Consider the following 20,281-nt stretch of genomic DNA (forward strand, 5'->3'; position numbering starts at 1 on the left):
TAGAGGGTGCCCGCCTGATAGAGGATCAGTGCACGAAGAATATCATGTTCGAATGATATATATCTGAATTGTAAAGACAATGCTTTTGATAATATAGGCTATATTTATACTTTTGCCTGTAAAGTATTTTAGTGCCTCCTGTGTGGCCGTTTATGTATATATGTATATAACCTGAAATATTGCAGTCGTCGGCTTCAACCCCTTTGCGAATGACATGTGGGTGTTCGGAAAAAGCACGTAGTCACACTTGATCCAACATCTTGGTCCATTTGAGGAGGTGATAGTGTGGCGAACAAGGCAATCAGACTATAAAGCTTTAACACTTGCACTTAGCCATAGGAGTTCGATGGTGGGGCTAGTACATAGCCCCTGATATGTCCGCATTTTATCCGAAAACGGCGCATTTACATACATGACAACAAAACCGGTCCTTCATTAATGCGGAGGAATCTCGAGGATTCCACTGAGTCATCGAGTGGTTGACCAGTCTCTCGCTGTATCAAGACCTCAGTTTTCGGCTTTCTCTACTGAGGCGCTCGTCCGGATGAACCAGGGCACAATCGCAGTAGTTCTCCCCATGCTTCCTTAGCCGATGGTGCGGAACGTAAGGTAGCAAAACGCGGGAGCCGGGCAAACCCAAGATTTGACCAAAGACATGATTCGGAGCTGACGCATATAGGGCCAAACTCACAACGCCGAACACTTCCGAAGGTGTTCGGTCTTTGCAAAATATACCGGGCTGAATGACAGCCCCTGGTAATAAAACCCTGGATTTCAAGGTACAGGTCTATTCGGTGTGACGATAACGCCGACATCCTTGTGGGTCATTTTAAGAGCCAGGAGCTTAATCTTAAAAGGTCTACACAGGGGCTTAATCTAAAAAGAAACCTTAGAACGGGGCCCTGCTGCACGTCTGCGCCTTTATCTCCGTTGCGCCTATGTCCTTGAGGGGTAAAGAGTGGTGGCCACCTGAAACAAATAAAGAACCAGGTGGCCGGATCTGGTACGATCGTGAGTAGAATTGGTTTATTTTTAAAGAACCATGAAGATATAATTTTTTGAGTCCGAATAGGATCAAGCTGAACTATGGAGTTTTTATATGCATGCGGCCCCACACACCACACAGGTAGTTTTGAAGCCCTATTTTACATATACAGGGAGACATGTAGAGTCTTCTCGCTTTTGTGGGAGTATAGCCGCTAATCAGGCTTAGGTTTATCTGAGCTGCTACACCTAGGTGTGTGCCGAACACATCTAACTGTGTCCGCATTTTCGAGAACCGGTGAGTTGCTCGTTTTACAGAGGTCACTCCATGATTCGGCTGCTAGAGCCGCGACGTGTTCTTCCGTTCAAAGGGAACGCTCCGTGTTTCCGCTGATTGTAATGACGCCATGTGGACCGGGCATTTTAAGTTTAAGATAAGCGTAATGCGGGACTGCATTGAAGCGGGCGAATGCCGTTCTTCCAAGTAGTGCATGGTAACCGCTACAGAATGGAGCAATGTCGAAGATTAGTTCTTCGCTTCGAAAGTTATCGGGAGAACCGAATACAACCTCCAACGTCAGGGAGCCACTGCTGTGGGCCTCTGCACCTGGTATCACTCCTTTAAAGGTAGTGCTGCTTTGCTTAATTCTTGAAGGGTCTATCCCCATCTTGCGGACAGTGTCCTGATATATCAGATTGAGACTGCTGCCACCGTCCATGAGGACTCGGGTGAGGTGGTATCTGTCGATTATCGAGTCGAGCACTAAGGCGGCCGAGCCCCCATGACGGATACTAGTCGGATGATCCCTGCGATCGAAAGCTATCGGATAGGCCAACCATGGGTTGAATTTGGGGATGACGGGCTCTATAGCGTATATGTCTCGGAGTGCGTGTTTGCGCTCCCTTTTTGGGATATGAGTGACGTGAATCATGTTCACTGTTTTAACCTCCGGTGGGAATTTTTTCTGTCCACCTGTGTTCGGCTGGCGGGATTCGTCCTCGTCTTCACTTAGCGACCCCTTCCCCTTGTGTTCAACGTTGAGCTTGACGGCCTGTCTAAAGACCCAACATTCTCTGTTGGTGTGGTTAGCTGGCTTATCGAGGGTGCCATGAATCTGGATGGGCCTGTCAAGAATTTTGTCTAAGCTGGATGGACCTCTCGGCTGCCTTTAAATGTATTTTTCCGTTGACCGGGTTTGGAGCCCCTGAATCCGGCGTTTACCGCTGTATTTTCTGGGCTGACTTCATGTTTCGACGTTTGTTTTTATTGCGTCATGGTTTTCCGTTGCCATCCCCAATTTCGGATGTGCCTAGGTCGCTGGTCTGCTATGGGCCAAACAGCTATCCTCGCCTGCACAAAAGCAGGTCATGAGGGTGGTTAAGGATGTCATTGTCCTGGGATTTTCTTGGCCGAGGTGTCTGGCAAGCCATTCGTCCCGGATACTGTGTTTGAAAGCTGCTAAAGCTTCGGGCATCCGAACAGTCGACGATTTGTTTTTTCTTGGTGAGAAATCTGTTCCAAAGCTTACAGGCGGACTCTCCGGGTTGTTGGGCTATATGACTGAGATCGTCTGCATCCGAAGGTCAGACATAAGTCCCTCGAAAATTTGCCCTGAAAGCGTCCTCGAGCTCCTCCCAGCTTCCGATAGTATTTTTGGGGAGGCTTTTCAGCCAGTGCTGAGCTGGTCCCTTGAGCTTGAGGGGTAAGTATTTGATGGCGTGGAGATCATGTCCGCGTGCCATATGGATATGAAGAATAAAGTCCTCTATCCAGACCGCAGGGTCTGTCGTGCCGTCGTATGCCTCGATGTTTATGGGTTTAAACCCTGCTAGAAATTCATGATCTAGCACCTCATCGGTGAAGCACAGGGGGTGCACAACGCCCCTATATTTGGTTATGCCGTGGAGGGAGTCCGTCAGTTGTAGTGTTCAGTGTTGGTTCTGAATTGGAGATCGGCTGTCATATTTGTTTTGGTGGTCACGATCTCGAGCCCCATAAATGGACCTTGTTATGCCAGCCCTTTTATCCAAGTCCTCACGTAAATCGTGTTGCTGGTTCTGGGTCGCTACCTCCCTTTCTTTATGGAGCGGGGGTGCAGATTTGTGTGCGGTGTTATTAGCTGCTTTGTCTCGACCACGAAGTGGTAGGTCTTGTTGGTCGTCCGTACGGTTATTCGGCGGTATGGGTGCTATACTCTCATCGTCAGATTGGGCAGCAGTTTACATTTGGGATAGATCTTTGTTTGGCGATTTCTGACGTATTTTTCCTTAGTGTCGAGCACTTCGTTCCATTTGTCATCGATCATATCCTGTGCGGCTTTAAGTCGTTGCTTCGGCTTATTCAAGCTCCTAGCAGTGGCGATAAGTCTCTACTGGAGGCGTTCTCACTCCACTTGTGTATCAGGGATGATGAATGTGGCGTCATCCACACTGTCATCTTCTTTGGAGATAGGTTGATAAGTGGTGTCTTCGGAGTCACTGTGATCGGATAGCGGCCCCGGACTGTGTTCGCCGTCTCCCTGCTCGTCCTGCTTCATGGCTGGGTCTATGGGGTCTTCATTGTTTTCAGCATTCTCCGGGGTATTATCTCCTGTGCCGGTACTGCTATTTTTACCATGGCGTGGTTTAGAACGGCGCCGCTAACATCGGCGCTTCAGCTGCTTCTCCGGAGGCTTATCCTCAACTGGGTCCTTTTTGTCCTCGCCATTGTCTTCTTTGGGGGAATCCACCATGTAAATGTGGTATGACGAGGTGGCTGTCCAGCGCCCTGTGGGCGGTGGTTCCTCTTTCTCTCCCGCATTGTCGTCCATACCGTCGATGTCGTCGGAGTCGAAGTCAAGCACGTCGGTCAAGTCATCGACAGCGCCTATCAACTGGGTGGCGGGTGGGTAGTGAAATTTTTCGTTGTCCATTTCCCACTCAAGCCGGACATAGTTCGGCCAGGAATCTCCTGACAAGGAGAGATATCTTAATGAATTTAACACGTCGCCCAAGGGCGGGTGTTGAAAGATGTCCGCGGAGGTAAACTCCAAGATCGGCGCCTGATAAGATTCGACGGGCGCAGACACATGCGGTTTTGAACCTATATCCGGAGACGAGTCCGAGGGTCCAATGGCACAGGCCTCAATAGAGGTTGAATCTGTGTTCGGCTCCAATGCCGTAGAGTATGCGGCCTCTATGGTGGGGTCCAGCCGCCCGTCCACGGACGGAGCGATCTCTTCTGGATCTAGGGCCAGGGCAGTCACAGACGCGGTCTCTTGAGCGTAGTCCGATGACAGATTTGAGTCGTGTTCACCGTGGCTGCAGGGAGAGGCCGTCGTGGGTTCAAATCCGTCAAAGATCAAGTCTCCGCGGATGTCCGCAGCGTAATTCAAACTTCCAAACCTGACCTGATGGCCAGGGGCGTAGCTATTGATCTGCTCCAGATGGCCAAGCGAGTTGGCCCGCAGTGCGAAGCCACCGAATACGAAGATCTGTCCGGGGGAAAAAGTCTCACCCTAGACTGCATCGTTAGAGATGATGGAGGGAGCCATCAAGCCTTATGACGACCACACAGCGGAACTCTCAATGAAAGGACCAAAGTCGGTGTCAAAAACCGGCGGATCTTGGGTAGGGGGTCCCAAACTGTGCGTCTAAGGTTAATGGTAACAGGAGGCGGGGGACACGATGTTTACCCAGGTTCGGGCCCTCTCGATTGAGGTAATACCCTACTTCCTGCTTGATTGATCTTGATGCTTTGAGTATTACAAGAGTTGATCTACCACAAGATCGTAGAGGCTAACCCTAGAAGCTAGCCTATGATTATGATTGTTGTCCTTGTCCTACGGACTAAACCCTCCGGCTTATATAGACACCGGAGGGGGCTAGGGTTACACAGAGTCGGTTACAAAGAAGGGAATCTATATATCCGAATCGCCAAGCTTGCCTTCCATGCATAGGAGAGTCCCATCCGTACACGGGACGCAGTCTTCTATCTTGTATCTTCATAGTCCAACAGTCCGACCAAAGTATATAGTCCGGCTGTCCGGACACCCGCTAATCCGGCTATCCGGACACCCGCTAATCCGGGACTCCCTCAGTAGCCCCCGAACCAGGCTTCAATGACGACGAGTCTGGTGCGCAAATTTGTCTTCGGCATTGCAAGGCGGGTTCTTCTCCAAATCCCATGTACCTGTCGAATAGTGTCCGGCTTCCGGTGCATGCTGTACTCCTCAACTTCTATGCCCAATAATGACCATCTTCCAGGTGTCAAACGAATGCGAAAAGCCAGGGAATTTTTTCATTTACCCCCCTAGCAGCGTGAACGAGCCGCCCATAAAAGAGATGGGGATTTAGATCCAACCCACACCATCTTCCCTCTGCGAGCCTTTACTAGAGCGCCTTCGACAGGGATCCATTCCACCAAGGCCGGTCGGTGCAGCTCCTCCTCTCGCCCCTCCAGCCCTCGGCCTAGAGATTGGGGGCGGTGTTCTGTCCCGCATAGCGAGCTAGTAGTGCTTCAGTCCAAGGGGCTCCTTCCCCCAGCATATATGGTCCTGGTTCGAGCCGGGATTGCCACCTATAGTGACGGAGAGCAGGCGGAGAGCATCCCCAATCCCTCGCAAGGAGAGCGGGTGTGCCTAGTCCCTTATTTAATAAGAGGACTTGGTTTTCCGATTCATCCATTTCTCCGAGGGCTACTGGAGTTCTATGGCCTCCAGCTACACAACCTCACTCCTGCCTCCATACTGCATATTGCAAGCTTCATGGCCCTCTGCGAGCTGTTCTTGGGCGTCGAGGCCCATTTCGCGTTGTGGAAGAAGTTGTTCTGCCTCGTGCCCCACTCTCAGGAGGGGTCGATTTATCAAGTGGGCGGAGCCGAACTATGGCGCATCGCTGGGACCGGATATCTATCTGGGACCCCAAAGAGGGCGTCCAAGGACTGGCCTTCAGAATGGTTTTATATAGATGACATCCCCCTGCCGGAGCCTGTACGGATCGGCCTCCCTGAATTTAACAATGCTCCGCCGAAGAAACGCCTAAGTTGGCATCCGCGGAACCCTTAGAGGGAAACTGACAGGGACGTCCTTTACCTGATGAACCGGATAAGGTTGTTGGCTCATTCCGGACGGACCATGATCAGAGTCATGGCCATATGTATTACGCGGGGGGTGCAGCCACTTCAGTACAGAGGTCACCCTATGTGGAATTTCAACAGGGAGGACGACGCCACCCGATGCGGTCGTAAGGGGCCGGATTCGGCTGCCACTCTAACGAGGGTTTTATCCGCTTTGTACAAGAGAGAAGAAGAGGAATTCCTCCGTGTCAACCCAGAGAGCGGATTCTCCATGTACAATCCTCCAAGCTGGGTGAGCAAACACTTTCACTTGCCTATCTGTTTTCAAATTCCCATGGTTGAGTACTTAGCCTAGTAATTGCAACGCATGAGCTGCGCCAGACTGTGAAGGAAATAAACAGCCCCCCTCCACAACCCGAGGACCCGGAACGGGCCCTCGACCCAGACTCCCAAGAGAACCCGGACTTATGTGTGGAGCTCATTGATGGGGTGTTTCATCATTGAGTAAGGACAACACCTTAGTGGCCATTACGGCCGATTATCTTGGACTACCGCCAGCCTCAAAGGTGACCGAGATCGAAGTCCCAGTACTCTTCAGAAGATCCATCCATGCTTATTTTGATTGTTGTAAACCAATAGTGTTTCATTTTGCAGGGGAAATCCTTGCGGTGGAGGGCCGAGCCCGCGGTGGGTAACCAACAAGGGCCGTCGAAGCCAGGCGGGATAAAAAGAAGTGCGGACCGGATCGAGACTCCGGCGTAATGGTACGACGCACAATTTTAACGTCTAGGGTTTATGCCCTGAAGTCGCGCTAACGCTCATGCTCTCATCAGGAAGAAGAGCGCCCGCCGGATTATATCCACCGGTCATGCTTCAAGGCCGGATCTGGAGGCGGAGGCGAACATGGGGCGCGCACCAGACGTTCCTCCGACAGAGGATGTGGACGGGATATCTGCCACCAATTCAGAGGTGGAAAGTGCCATGAACCACAGGCGTCGCCAGACTGTTCTTCATGACGCATGTTTTTCCCAAGAGGCGTCGGACGCCTTTAATACGGGATATGCGTACCTCCGTGCCACTCAAAATGGTCTAGTCAGAGCCACAGAGAAGTATGTGAAAGACATACGTGTGAGTAAATCCGATGTTTATATATGTCAGTAGCCCCCGAGACTTGAAATGCATGATCTCACAAAAAAGAATTCGCAACTGTCCCAGGAGCTGGAAGAGTGCAAGGCCCAACTTGAGGCCGCACTGGCCGCTGCAGAGAGTACAAAGGGGACGCCCTTAGGTAATATATTCTTCAAAAGATAATTCCGTTGAGATGTGCAGCATGTGTGCCATTATGACAATAACCATGCAGATAGGGCCGGAGCGAATCCGGACAAGCAACAACTCCTGCGCCAGCTGAAGGCCAGCGAGAGCGTGCTGATGAGGGTGAGGCAGGAGAAGAACAAGCTTCAAGACACCAACACCCAGCTAGGCGAGGAACTAAAGGATGTTCGTGCTCAGCTCTCTGATTCTGTAAAGGAGAATCGGCGACTTCGACGCAGCATTTTTAGTAAGTGCTTAAACGAATCTTCGAAAAAGAGTTCGGCGAGGAAGTCGACTGACATAGCTGTGTCCACAGGTATGCTGACAGGTCGGCCGGGCGAGGAAATGCCTGGTTCTATGGGGGACCTTCTCCCCGAGCTATTGCAGCTGCATGAACGAGTTCGGCAGGCGATGCAGGGCGTCGTCCAGGCTTTGTGGCCATCCCTCTCCATGCCCGAAGGTCTTGGAGAGCTTGCTGGGAAGCTGAAGGGAGTGCGGCAGCGCTTCCGTTTATGGAAGATATCGGCCTGCCGCCAAGGCGCCAGAGAGGCCTGGGCCATGGTGAAGATGCGGTATACGAAGGCTGACCCAAACCACATGGCCGAGGTCGGCCCTGTGGGGCCCGACGGGAAAGAGATCCCTATCAGTTTAGTGTACGGCCAGGTAGAGCTGGCCGCCAAATATTCCCAACAGGACTGTAAATTAGACAACCTGTTGGATGGTATTGAAGAAGAATATACCCAGTCAAATTGACTATGTAATTTAAAATAACATGTAAAATGCCTTCTAGCCGAATTGTAGATCGTTTGTCATTGCGGACCTTTTCGCTTCGACCTCTGGACCCAACAGTCCAGAGTGTGTCTGAATACCCTCTCGGTTATGTAAGAACCGGGGCATACATGGAGACCAGGCGTAGGGGTCATAAGTGCTTTAGCAGACAAGTGCCCACTAGTTATGTTATATTACATGGTTAGTAAGAAACATCTTCCAGGGAGAATAGTTCCGTTAAGGGTTTATTTCCCTCGGAGGCGTGCCCTAAAGTGCATGTCCGAACTGCAAAGAAAGCAGAAAAGCATCTGGGGGCAGATAAATAAATAACTGAAAAGTCATCTTTTATTTCACCGACCGAATATTCCCTTAAGAACGCTAGCTTTCGGCTTCACCCAGTCTGAGGTACACATCCGGCTGACCCGGCAGTAACAATCGCAGAGGTTCTCCCTTTACCACCTAGCCAAACAAACGGGAATGTAGGGGTAAGCACAGGAGCCAGGTAACCCAGCTTGGCCAAAACTTAAGTCATATCGATGCATATAATGGTGCATAAAAGGTTCATGCGGAAGTGTCACACATGTTTTGGGCATGAAGCCCATGTATATAAGCTTCTAATAAAGAAGCCCCCAGGTATAATGAGCGCGGGTAGCGCGTCAATTATGTGCGAACAATCGCGCAAGCAAGCCCCTAAAGCCTTTGGGAGAAAGAAGGGAGGAAGGAGGAGAAAAACACCGGGCAGCTAAATTAAAAAAAAGGAAGGTGACAGAGGAAGGAGACGAACACAGAGTCCGGCGCTAGGCGTAGAATCTTCGTAGGCGTGCTGCGTTCCATGGGTTCGGCTCGAGTCGGTTGTCCGATGCGTTTCGCAGATGGTACGCTCCACCAGTCAGGACTTGGTCGATTATGAAGGGACCCTTGCATCTGGGCTTGAGTTTGTCCTTTTTCTTGTCCGGCAGGCGTAGAACTAGTTCACCAACATTGTAAGTTTTGGCCCGTACTTCCCTGATTTGATATCTTCGAGCCTGCTGTTGATAGAATGCGGAATGGGCCTTTGCCACGTCGTGCTCCTCTTCCAATGCGTCCAAGCTGTCCTGCCAATTGAGCTCGGCTTCTCTTTCTTTGTACATGCGCACGCGAGGTGAGTCATGAATTATGTCGCAGGGCAGGACTGCCTCTGCGTCGTATACCATAAAAAATGGTGTGAATCCGGTAGTGCGATTCGACGTGGTCCGCAGCCCCCAGAGTACGGAGTCGAGCTCCTCTACCCAGTGCGTGTTGGATTCCTTAAGGGATCGCACTAGTCTAGGTTTGATGCCGCTCATGATTAGACCGTTGGCTCGCTCGACTTGACCGTTAGTTTGTGGGTGATAGACTGAAGCGTAATCGAGCTTAATGCCCATGTTTTTGCACCTCTCTTCCCTTATAGTGTATTTATATGTGAACCTCTCTTCCCTCATTACTTCCTATTAATTGCAATGATGACCAAAACTACATTTATCAACTCCCAACAATTTTTATGCTTCATACTTTCTAGACCAAGATACTACTAATAGGCAACATAATTATAGATAGCTCACGGACTCGATTACAAAAAGAGATCACAAAGCAAAACTCAAACTACTTGATATCAAAACTTCTAGACCAAGATACTACTAAAAGGATCAAACAAAATAAAGCGGTAAAGATAGGAGTGTGATGGTGATACGATACCGGGGCACCTCCCCCAAGCTTGGCGGTGGCCAAGGGGGAGTGCCCATACCATGTGATTATGTCTCCTTCATCACGGTTGGCATTATGATCTTTTTGGCGATGATGCCCTTTAGGATAAGGTTCTCCTCCTCGAGCGTATTGACTTGTCGTTTGAGGTCCATAATTTCTTTACGGAGCATGCCCGTTACGGCCAAAGCTCCCTTTACCCAATGATGCTGCATAGCTTCTGGAGAACAAGTGAAACTCTTTTTCATTTTTTCATAAGAGAGAAATCTAAAGTTGGAAGAGGTGACCGAAGTTGGAATAGCCAAGCGAGGTAGTTCCCCCATCATGAATTCTTCTTGAGGACGAGAGGTAACTTCTTGATCTTCCTCAATGGCATCTATCCTTTTCAAATTGGCCTCAATCTCCTCCTCCGTTGATGGTCCAAAGTGATGAACATGGCTATTTGCTCCTGGTACCGGTGCTGGATGAGACACCCGACTCTCTCCGACTGACTCCTGAGAAGACATCTTGCTCTTAATCTGCAACAGGAAACAACTCGAAACGAAAACATGGGATATTTGTGTCATACGGTGGTCAAAACCTCAGGGAGTGTATATAATGAGATTTTACCGACCAAAATACGTAATATGCAAGAAAATGGAGTCCGGGAGGCACACGAGGTGTCCACGAGACAGGGGGGCGCGCCCGGTAAGGGGGGGCACGCCCACCACTCTCTTGGGAGCCTCATGTCCCTTTCGGACTACTTCTTTCTTCCTAAAATTCTTAAATATTCCAAAACTGGTAAAAATTGCCATTGAAGTTGTTTTGGAGTCGGTTTACTTACCATACCACATACCTATTCCTTTTCGGAGCCTGGAACGTTCTGGAAAGTGTCCCTTATGTATTCCTCCGGGGTTACAGTTTCAATAATATTAGTTTCAACATTAATAGGATTACCTGAAATATAATGTTTAATTCTTTGACCGTTTACCACCCTTGGACTCATGCCTTCGAAGTTATTGATTTTTATGGCACCAGAACGATAGACCTCCTCGATAACATAGGGGCCTTCCCATTTTGAGAGAAGTTTTCCTACAAAAAATATTAAACGAGAGTTGAATAATAACACATAATCTCATACGTTAAGCTCACGCTCTTGTATCCTCTTATCATGCCAGCGTTAGACTTTTTCTTTGAAAAGCTTCGCATTCTCATATGCTTGGTGTCGGTGTCAAAACCGGCGGATCTCGGGTAGGGGGTCCCGAACTGTGCGTCTAGGTGGATGGTAACAGGAGACAAGGGACACGATATTTTACCCAGGTCGGGCCCTCTTGATGGAGGTAAAACCCTACGTCCTGCTTGATTAATATTGACGATGTGTGTTACAAGAGTAGATCTACCACGAGATCAAGGAGGCTAAACCCTAGAAGCTAGCCTATGATATGATTGTTGTCCGTCCTACGGACTAAAGCCATCCGGTTTATATAGACATCGGAGAGGGCTAGGGTTACACAGAGTCGGTTACAATTGTAGGAGATCTACATATCCGTATCGCCAAGCTTGCCTTCCACGCCAAGGAAAGTCCCATCCGGACACGGGACGAAGTCTTCAATCTTGTATCTTCATAGTCTTGGAGTCCGGCCAATGATGATAGTTCGGCTATCCGGACACACCCTAGTCCAGGACTCCCTCAGTAGCCCCCGAACCAGGCTTCAATGACGACGAGTCCGACGCGTATATTGTCTTCGGCGTTTGCAAGGCGGGTTCTCCTTCATGTTCCATGTGTTTGCTGGATAGTGTCCGGTTGCTTCATAAATGTTGCTCTCCTTGGCTTCCACATCCAATAATGGCCTTCTTCCACGTGTTGTGCGAATGCGAAAAGCCAGGGTATTCTTACGTTTTACCCCCTAGCTGCGCGAATAAGCTGCCTATAAGAGAGGCGAGGATCCAGATCCAAATCACACCATCCTCCTTCCGCAAGTACTCATCGAGGCGCATCTGACAAAAAATCCATTCCAACATGGATAGCCGACGCGGCTCCTCTTCTCGCGCTCCCAGTCCTCAGCCAGGAGATTGGAGGTGATGTTCAGTCCTGCATAGCGAGTTAGTGACGCTCCAAGTAGAGGGATACCTTCCCCCAGCCTTTATGGTTCCGGTTCGAGCCGGACTGGCCACCTACAAGGGTGGGAAGCAGGCGGAGAGCGTCCCCAATCCCTCCAAAGGAGAGCAGGTATGCTTCGTCCCCTACTTAATAAGGGGACTCGGATTTCCCATACATCCGTTTCTCCGGGGGCTCCTGGAGTTCTATGGACTCCAACTTCACCACCTCACGCGTGCCTCCATTTTGCACATCGCGGGCTTTGTAGCTCTTTGCGAGCTGTTCTTGGGCATCGAGCCCCATTTTGCGCTGTGGAAGAGGCTGTTTTGCCTTGTACCCCGTTCTCACGAGGGGTCGATATATCAAGTGGGCGGAGCCGAAATATGGCGCATCGCCGGGACCGGATATCTATCCGGAACCCCGAAGAAGGCGTCCGAAGACTGGCCTTCGGAGTGGTTCTATGTGGAAGACGCCCTGCTATCGGATCCAGTTCAGATCGGCCTCCCAGAGTTGAGCAATGCTCCTCTGAAGAAATGCCTGAGTTGGTGCCCACGGAGCCCTCAACGGGAAGATGACAGGAGCGTCCACTATCTGATGGGCCGGATACGGTTATTAGCCCATTCGGGATTAACCATGATTGGAGTCATGGCCACATGCATTATGCGAGGGGTGCAGCCGCTCCAATATACAGGCCACCCCATGTGGGATTTCAACGGGGAGAATGACGCCACCCGTCATGGCCGCACGGGGCCGGGATCGGCAGCCGATCTGGTGAAGATCCTGTCCGGCTTGTGCAAGGGGGAGAAGGAGGACTTCCTCCGCACGAGTCCATTGAATGGATTCTCCATGAATAACCCTCGGAGCTGGGTAAGAGGACGTTTATATATCTGATCCCTGCTTTCAAAGATAAGTGTCTTACTTTATGATTTCGACGCAGGAACTACGCCGGGATGTGGAGGGCATAGAAAGCCCAACTCCACAACCCGAGGATCCGGGAAGATCCGTTGATCCGGCCTCCAAAGAGGATCCAGACATAAAGGTGGAATTGATTGACGGGGTGTTCTACCAGCTCAGCATAGACAATGCTTTAGTCGCCATTACGGCTGACTACCCCGGTTTATGTCCGGCTTCCCAGGTGAGTACGACCGAAGTCCTGACACCGTTAATTTTTAATGCTTATTTCTGACCACCGTGTACCAATGGTGCTTCACAAGAGGTGCCTTTACGGCGGGAAGCTGAGCCCGCGGCGACTGACCAAACGAGGTCAGTGCAGCCTAGCAGGCGGAAGAGGAGTGCGGCGCGAATCAAAACTTCGCCGCAAAGGTATGGTGCACCATTGTATTTTAAGGGAAAGACTCCTGGGAGGTATATTAATGCTCATGATTCTTCCAGGAGAATGAGCGCTCGCCGGACTGAGTCCGGAGAGGGTGCCAACCAAGCCTCCGCCAGCCAGGCTCCAACGCCTGGTTCGGAGGGGGAGGCGAGCGCAAGGCGCGAGCCGGATGCTCCTCCAACGGAGGATGCCGACAGGTTGTCCGCCACCAGGTCTGAGGTGGAGAGCGCCATGAATCACAGGCGCCGTCGGACAGTTCTTTGCGACGCGTGTTTCTCCCTAGAGGCGTTGAATGCCTTTAATGCGGGAGACGCGCACCTCCGTGCTGCTCAAGATGGTTTAACTAGAGCCACGGAGTAGTATGTAAAAGACATACGGGTGAGGAATTTTAATAGTTATATATGCCAGTAGCCCCCGAGACTTAAATAGTTAAACTAACTGATTTAAGGATCATTTGTTATGCAGGATCTTACCGAGAAGAATACCCACTTGTCCCAGGAGCTTCAAGAATGCAAGGCCCAACTTGAGGCCGCACTAGCCGCTGTCGGGGGAGCCACGGAGACCCCCTCTGGTAATTCATATTTTGAAAAGAGAAGTAGTTTATGAGGTGCGGCATGTGTGTATAGTCTGACAATAATATTGCAGAGGGTGCCAGACTAGATCCGGACAAGCAACATCTGCTGCGCTAGTCGAAGGCCAGTGAGAAGGTGCTTATGAGGGTGCAGCAGGAGAGGAACAAACTCCAAGATGCCAACACCCAGCTGGGCGAAGAACTAAAAGATGTTCGGGTCCAGCTGTCTAACTCCGTAAAGGAGAATCGGCGGCTTCGTCGCGGCATTTATAGTAAGTGCTTGAGCAAACTCTTTTGAAAAGAAGAGTTTGGCGAGGAAGTCGATTGACAGAAATGTGTCTGTAGGTGTGCTCATGGGTCGTCCGGCGGAGGAGATGCCTGGTTCCACGGGAGACCCTCTTCTCGAGCTGCTGCAACTGCACGAACGTGTTCGAAAGGGGATGAGCGGCGTCGTTCAGACCTTATGGCCTTCCGTCTCCCTACCCGAGGGTCTTGGAGGGCTTGCTGAGAAGCTTCAGGGAGTACGGCGGCGTCTCCGTCTGTGGAAGATATCGGCCTGCCGTCAAGGCGCTAGGGAGGCCTGGGCCATGGTGAAGACGCGGTACCCGAAGGCTGACCCAAACCACATGGCCGAGGTCGAACCTGTGGGGCCCGATGGGAAGGAGATCCCTGTGAGCCTGATGTACGGCCAAGTAGAGTTGGCCGCGAAATATTCCCAACAGGACTGTAAATTAGATAGCCTGTTAGATGGGGTTGAAGAGGAGTACAATCGGTCAGTTTGACGATGTAATTTAAAAATGACACGTAAAATGCCTTCTAGCCGGATTGTAGATCGTTTGTCTTTGCGGACCTTTTCTCTTCAACTCGGGACCCAACAGTCTGGAGTGTGTTCGAATACCCTTACGGTTATAAAAGAACCAGGGCATGCATGGAGACAAGGCGTAGGGGTCATAATTGCTTTATCAGACAAGTGCCCAACTAGCTATGTTATATTACATGGTTAGTAAGAAACATCTTCCAGGGAGAATAGTTCCGTTAAAGGTTCCTTTCCCTGGGGGGCATATGCCCTAAAGTGCATGTCTGGACTGCGAAAAGAGCAGAAAAAGCATCTGGAAGATAGATAAATAAGTAATAAATCATCTTTTAGGTCACCGATCGAATATTCCCTTAAGAACGCTAACCTTCGGCTTCACCCAGTCTGAGGTACACATCCGGCTGACCCGGCAGTAACAATCGCAGAGGTGCTCCCTTTACCTCCTAGCCGAACAATCGGGAACGTAGGGGTAAGCACAGGAGCCAGACAACCCGGCTTGTCCAAAACTTAAGTCATATCGATGCATATAATGGTGATTAAAAGGTACATGCGGAAGTATGACACATGTGTTGGGCATGAAGCCCGTATAAATAAGCTTCTGTTAAAGAAGCCCCCCAGTATAACAAGTGCGAGTAGCACATCGAGTGAGTGCGAACAAAGCGCAGATCAGCCCTCAAGAGGCTTGTACTAAAGGGGGGGGGAGGAGGGAAAACAAAGACAGCGAAAAAATATGAAAGGTGGACGGAGGAAGGAGACGAACCCTGAGTCCGGCGCTAGGCGTAAAATCTTCGGAGACGGGCTGCGTTCCATGGGTTTGGCTCGAGTCGGTTGTCAGATGCGTTGCATAGACGGTATGCACCGCCGGTAAGGACTTGGTCTATGATGAAGGGACCTTCCCATTTGGGCTTAAGTTTGTCCTTTTTCTTGTCTGGCAGGCGTAGAACTAGCTCGCCAACATTGTAAGTTTTGGCCCGTACTTCTTTGCTTTGATATCTTCAAGCCTGCTGCTGATAGAATGCGGAACGGGATTTTGCCATGTCGCGCTCCTCCTCTAAAGCGTCCAAACTGTCCTGCCGATCCAACTCGGCTTCTCTTTCCTCGTACATGCGCACGCGAGGTGAGTCCTGAATTATATCGCAGGGCAAGACTGCCTCAGCACCGTATACCATAAAAAATGGTGTGAATCCGGTAGTGCGGTTTGGCGTGGTCCGCAGCCCCCAGAGTATGGAGTCTAGCTCCTCTACCCAGTGCGTGTTAGATTTCGTGAGGGACCGCACTAATCTGGGTTTAATGCCGCTCATTATTAGACCATTTGCTCGTTCCACTTGACCGTTAGTTTGAGGGTGGTAGACTGAGGCGTATTCGAGCTTAATGCCCATATTTTTGCACCAGAGTTTAACCTCGTCGGCCATGAAATTCGTGCCGTTATCAGTGATGATGCTATGGGGGACGCCAAAACGGTGTACTACCTCGGATATGAAGTCTATCACAGGTCCGGATTCTGCCGTTTTAACCGGCTTGGCCTCTATCCATTTGGTGAATTTGTCCACGATGACCAATAAGTATTTGTGCTTGTAGGTTCCCCCTTTAAGGGGTCCAACCATGTCAAGCCCCTAGACCGCGAACGGCCAAGTGATGGGTATAGTTTTGAGGGCGGTGGGTGGCATGTGGCTTTGATTAGCAAAGAGCTGGCAACCAACGTATCGTTGGACTAAGTCCTGAGCATCTGCCCGGGCTGTCGGCCAATAAAATCCTATACGGAAGGCCTTGCCTACAAGGGCCCGGGCTGCAGCGTGGTGCCCGCCGAGTCCGGCGTGAATTTCAGCAAGGAGATTTCGCCCTTCCTCTTCGGAGATACACCTTTGAAGGACTCCGGTTGTGCTTTTCTTATAAAGTTCTCCCTCATGGACCTTGTAGGCTTTAGATCGCCGAACTATGCAGCGGGCCTCATTTTAGTCTTCGGGAAGTTCCTGCCTGATTAAGTAGGCTAGGAATGGTTCCATCCACGGGGCAATTACTGCCATTATTTCGTGGGCTGAAGGTGTTATTTCATTGGCTGAGCCACCGATTGTGTCAGAATGTTCTGTGTTGGGTGGTGCAATTGGTTCCGGGTTGTTATTTCCGGACTCCTCTTCCCATAATACGGATGGCTTAAAGAGCCGCTCCAGGAAGATGTTTGGAGGGACGGCGTCGCGTTTTGCGCCGATGCGTGCCAACACGTCTGCTGCCTGGTTATTATCCCGGGCTACATGGTGGAATTCGAGTCCCTCGAACCGGGCTGACATTTTTAGCACAACGTTACGGTAGGCTGCCATTATTGGATCCTTGGCGTCAAAGTCTCCATTTATTTGGATATTGCGAGGTTTGAATCCCCGCACACCTCTAGGCATTGAATACCCATGGAGATTGCCATCCGGAGGCCATGTAGAAGGGCCTCGTATTCGGCTGCATTGTTGGAGTCCATGTACATTATTTGAAGTACGTATTGGACTGTGTCTCCGGTTGGGGACGTCAAGACGACGCCAGCCCCCAAGCCAGCCAACATTTTGGAGCCGTCGAAATGCATGATCCAATTGGAGTATGCGCCGTACTCTTTAGGGAGTTTGGCTTCGGTCCATTCAGCGATGAAGTCAGCCAAAACTTGCGACTTTATAGCTCGCCGTGGTTTGTAGGTTATGTCAAATGGTAAGAGCTCAATGGCCCATTTTGCAATCCTGCCCGTCGTGTCGCGATTATTTATAATATCGTTGAGAGGTACTTCGGAGGCCACCGTTATGGAACACTCTTGAAAGTAGTGTCGCAGCTTCCGGGATGCCATGAACACCGCATACGCTATCTTTTGATATGTGGGTACCTGGACTTGCATGGAGTTAAGACAGTGGATACGTAGTACACTAGTTTTTGAAGCGGGAATTTGTGCCCTTCTGTTTCTTGTTCAACGACGAGTGCGGCGCTGACAACTTGATGTGTTGCCGCGATGTATAATAACATAGGTTCGCCCAGGTTGGGCGCGGCCAGGACCGGATTTGTTGCCAATATGGTCTTAATTTCTTCGAGTCCGGCTGTGGCAGCATATGTCCATTCAAAGTGTTCGGTGCGCCGGAGGAGGCGATAGAGGGGCAGCGCCTTTTCTCCCAATCGGGAGATGAAGCGGCTTAGAGCCACCACACATCCAGTTAGTTTTTGTATTTGCTTGAGGTTTTGGGATATCCAATTGCGACAGAGCCCGGATCTTGGCTGGGTTTGCTTCAATTCCTCTGCCGGATACAATGAAGCACAAGAGCTTTCCGGCTGGTACACCGAAAACACATTTTTCTGGGTTGAGCTTAATGTCGTATGCTCGGAGGTTGTCAAATGTAAGCCTCAAATCGTCTACTAGAGTTTTGACGTGTTTGGTCTTAACGACCACATCGTCTACGTATGCCTCCACTGTTTTGCCTATCTGGGTAGCCAGACATGTCTGAATCATGCGCTGATATGTTGCGCCAGCGTTTTTGAGTCCGAAGGGCATTGTGTTGAAGCAGAATGGTCCATATGGAGTAATGAATGCCGTTGCAGCCTGATCTTTTTCCGCTATCTTTATTTGATGGTATCCGGAGTATGCGTCGAGGAAGCACAATGAATCGTGCACTGCGGTGGCGTCGATGATTTGGTCGATGCGAGGGAGAGGGAAAGGGTCCTTTGGACAGGCCTTGTTAAGGTCTCTGAAATCGACACAAAGGCGCCAGGATTTGTCCTTTTTTGGTACCATTACCAGGTTGGCTAGCCAGTCCGGATGTTTTATATCTCTGATGAATCCGGCTTCTAAGAGTTTGGCTAGCTCCTCTCCCATTGCCTATCTTTTGGGTTCGGAAAATCGCCGAAGAGCTTGTTTGACTGGCTTAAATCCTTTTAGGATATTTAGTTTGTGTTCTGCCAACCTCCGTGGGATTCCTGGCATATCTGAAGGGTGCCAGGCAAAAATGTCCCAATTTTCCCGAAGGAATTCTCGTAGTGCGGCTTCTACGTCAGGATTTAATTGTGCCCCAATGGAGGCCGTCTTTGTGGGGTCCGTTGGATGGACCTGGAATTTGACTATTTCGTCTGCTGGTTTAAAAGAGGTGGACTTAGACCTCTTATCGAGTATCACATCGTCCCTATCCACCATGGAGCGCAGCGCAGTGAGTTCCTCTGCCGCTAGGGCTTCGGATAATGTCTCTAGGGCCAGTGCGGCTGTCTTATTTTCAGCGTGGAGTGCTATATCTGGATCACTGAGAAGAGTGATTATTCCATTGGGCCCGGGCATTTTGAGCTTCATGTACCCGTAATGAGGTATAGATTGGAAGACTGTGAATGCCTCTCGCCCTAACAAGGCGTGATATCCGCTGCCGAATGCGGCCACTTGGAACGTGACCTCTTCGGACCTGTAATTGTCCGGCGAACCGAACACTACGTCTAGTGTGATTTTTCCTGTGCAGCGTACTTCTCGACTAGGGATTATTCCCCTGAAGGTTGTGCTGCTTCGCTCAATGTGGCCCCAGTCAATTTCCATTTTTTGAAGGGTTTCCTCGTAGATGAGGTTTAATCTGCTACCGCCATCCATGAGTACCTTGGTAAGACGAAAGCCGTCCACTATCGGACCGAGGACCAATGCGGCTGGTGCTCGAGCTGTTCGGAATTTAGGTTCATTGCTGGCATTGAAGGTGATAGCCGTGTCGCTCCATGGATTTGTTGTTGCTACTTGGTAGACTTCGGCGAGGCTGTGGATTGTTCGCTTCCGTATGTTATTTGATGTGAAAGTCTCGAAGACTGTTAATACCGTACTGGTACTACTGGGCTAGTTGCCCGGTGCTAGAAAGCCTTCGCCACTTTTGGCCACCTGTCGTAGTATCCAACGTGCTCGAAGGCTATGTGTTGAAGTGGCACCCTCCGTACTGTGGATTTTGCAGGGTCCGTTGAGCCATCCCTCCAGTACGGTTCCGTGCCCTTTAGGGGGTTTTTGCTTTTTGGTTTTTAACCCAGGTGCTTGAGTATGACGCACCCTTTTATTTCAGACTGGGTTGTATTCAGGGCCGGATTGTCCCAAAACCCGGTTTTGGTTTTCCAGGCGCTCTCCATCACACAGTATTTTTGTACAATGGTCGCTAGGTCGGCGAAGCGTGTAACTTCGCGACGACTTATGGCGTTCATGATTCCCTTGTCCGTGCAATTGTTGCAGAAAATTGAAATCGCGCTTTCTTCACGGCAGTCCTTTATCCTGTTCATAACCAGGAGGAATCTGGCCCAATAATGATGTACTGTTTCATCGGGCTCTTGCCGTATTTGAGATAGATCGCTTATGTTTGGGTGGGCGGGTGGAATTAAATTCGGAACCCCGCCCGATCTGAGGCTCAAAGGCCAAGAAGTTTCCGGATTTGGAAGCTTGGTTTGTTGGATGTTTTCCAACAAATCTGGTCCGATGCCTGAGTTTAGGTTCAGTATTTGATTGACGTCCGTCCCTCCGCGGGAATCCGGACATAGCTGGTTTTTAACATAGAAGAAGAGTCGCCGCATTGTTCCTCTACCACAACAACGTGGTGGGTAGCCTGGGGAGAGTTAATTTCTCTCGGATCGGTTTTAAGCCCAATCTGATCGTAGTCTGTAGCGACTCCCAGGGCGGCAATGCGATC

This window comes from Triticum dicoccoides, chromosome 5B (assembly GCF_002162155.2).
Source record: "Triticum dicoccoides isolate Atlit2015 ecotype Zavitan chromosome 5B, WEW_v2.0, whole genome shotgun sequence".
Classification (NCBI taxonomy): Eukaryota; Viridiplantae; Streptophyta; class Magnoliopsida; order Poales; family Poaceae; genus Triticum; species Triticum dicoccoides.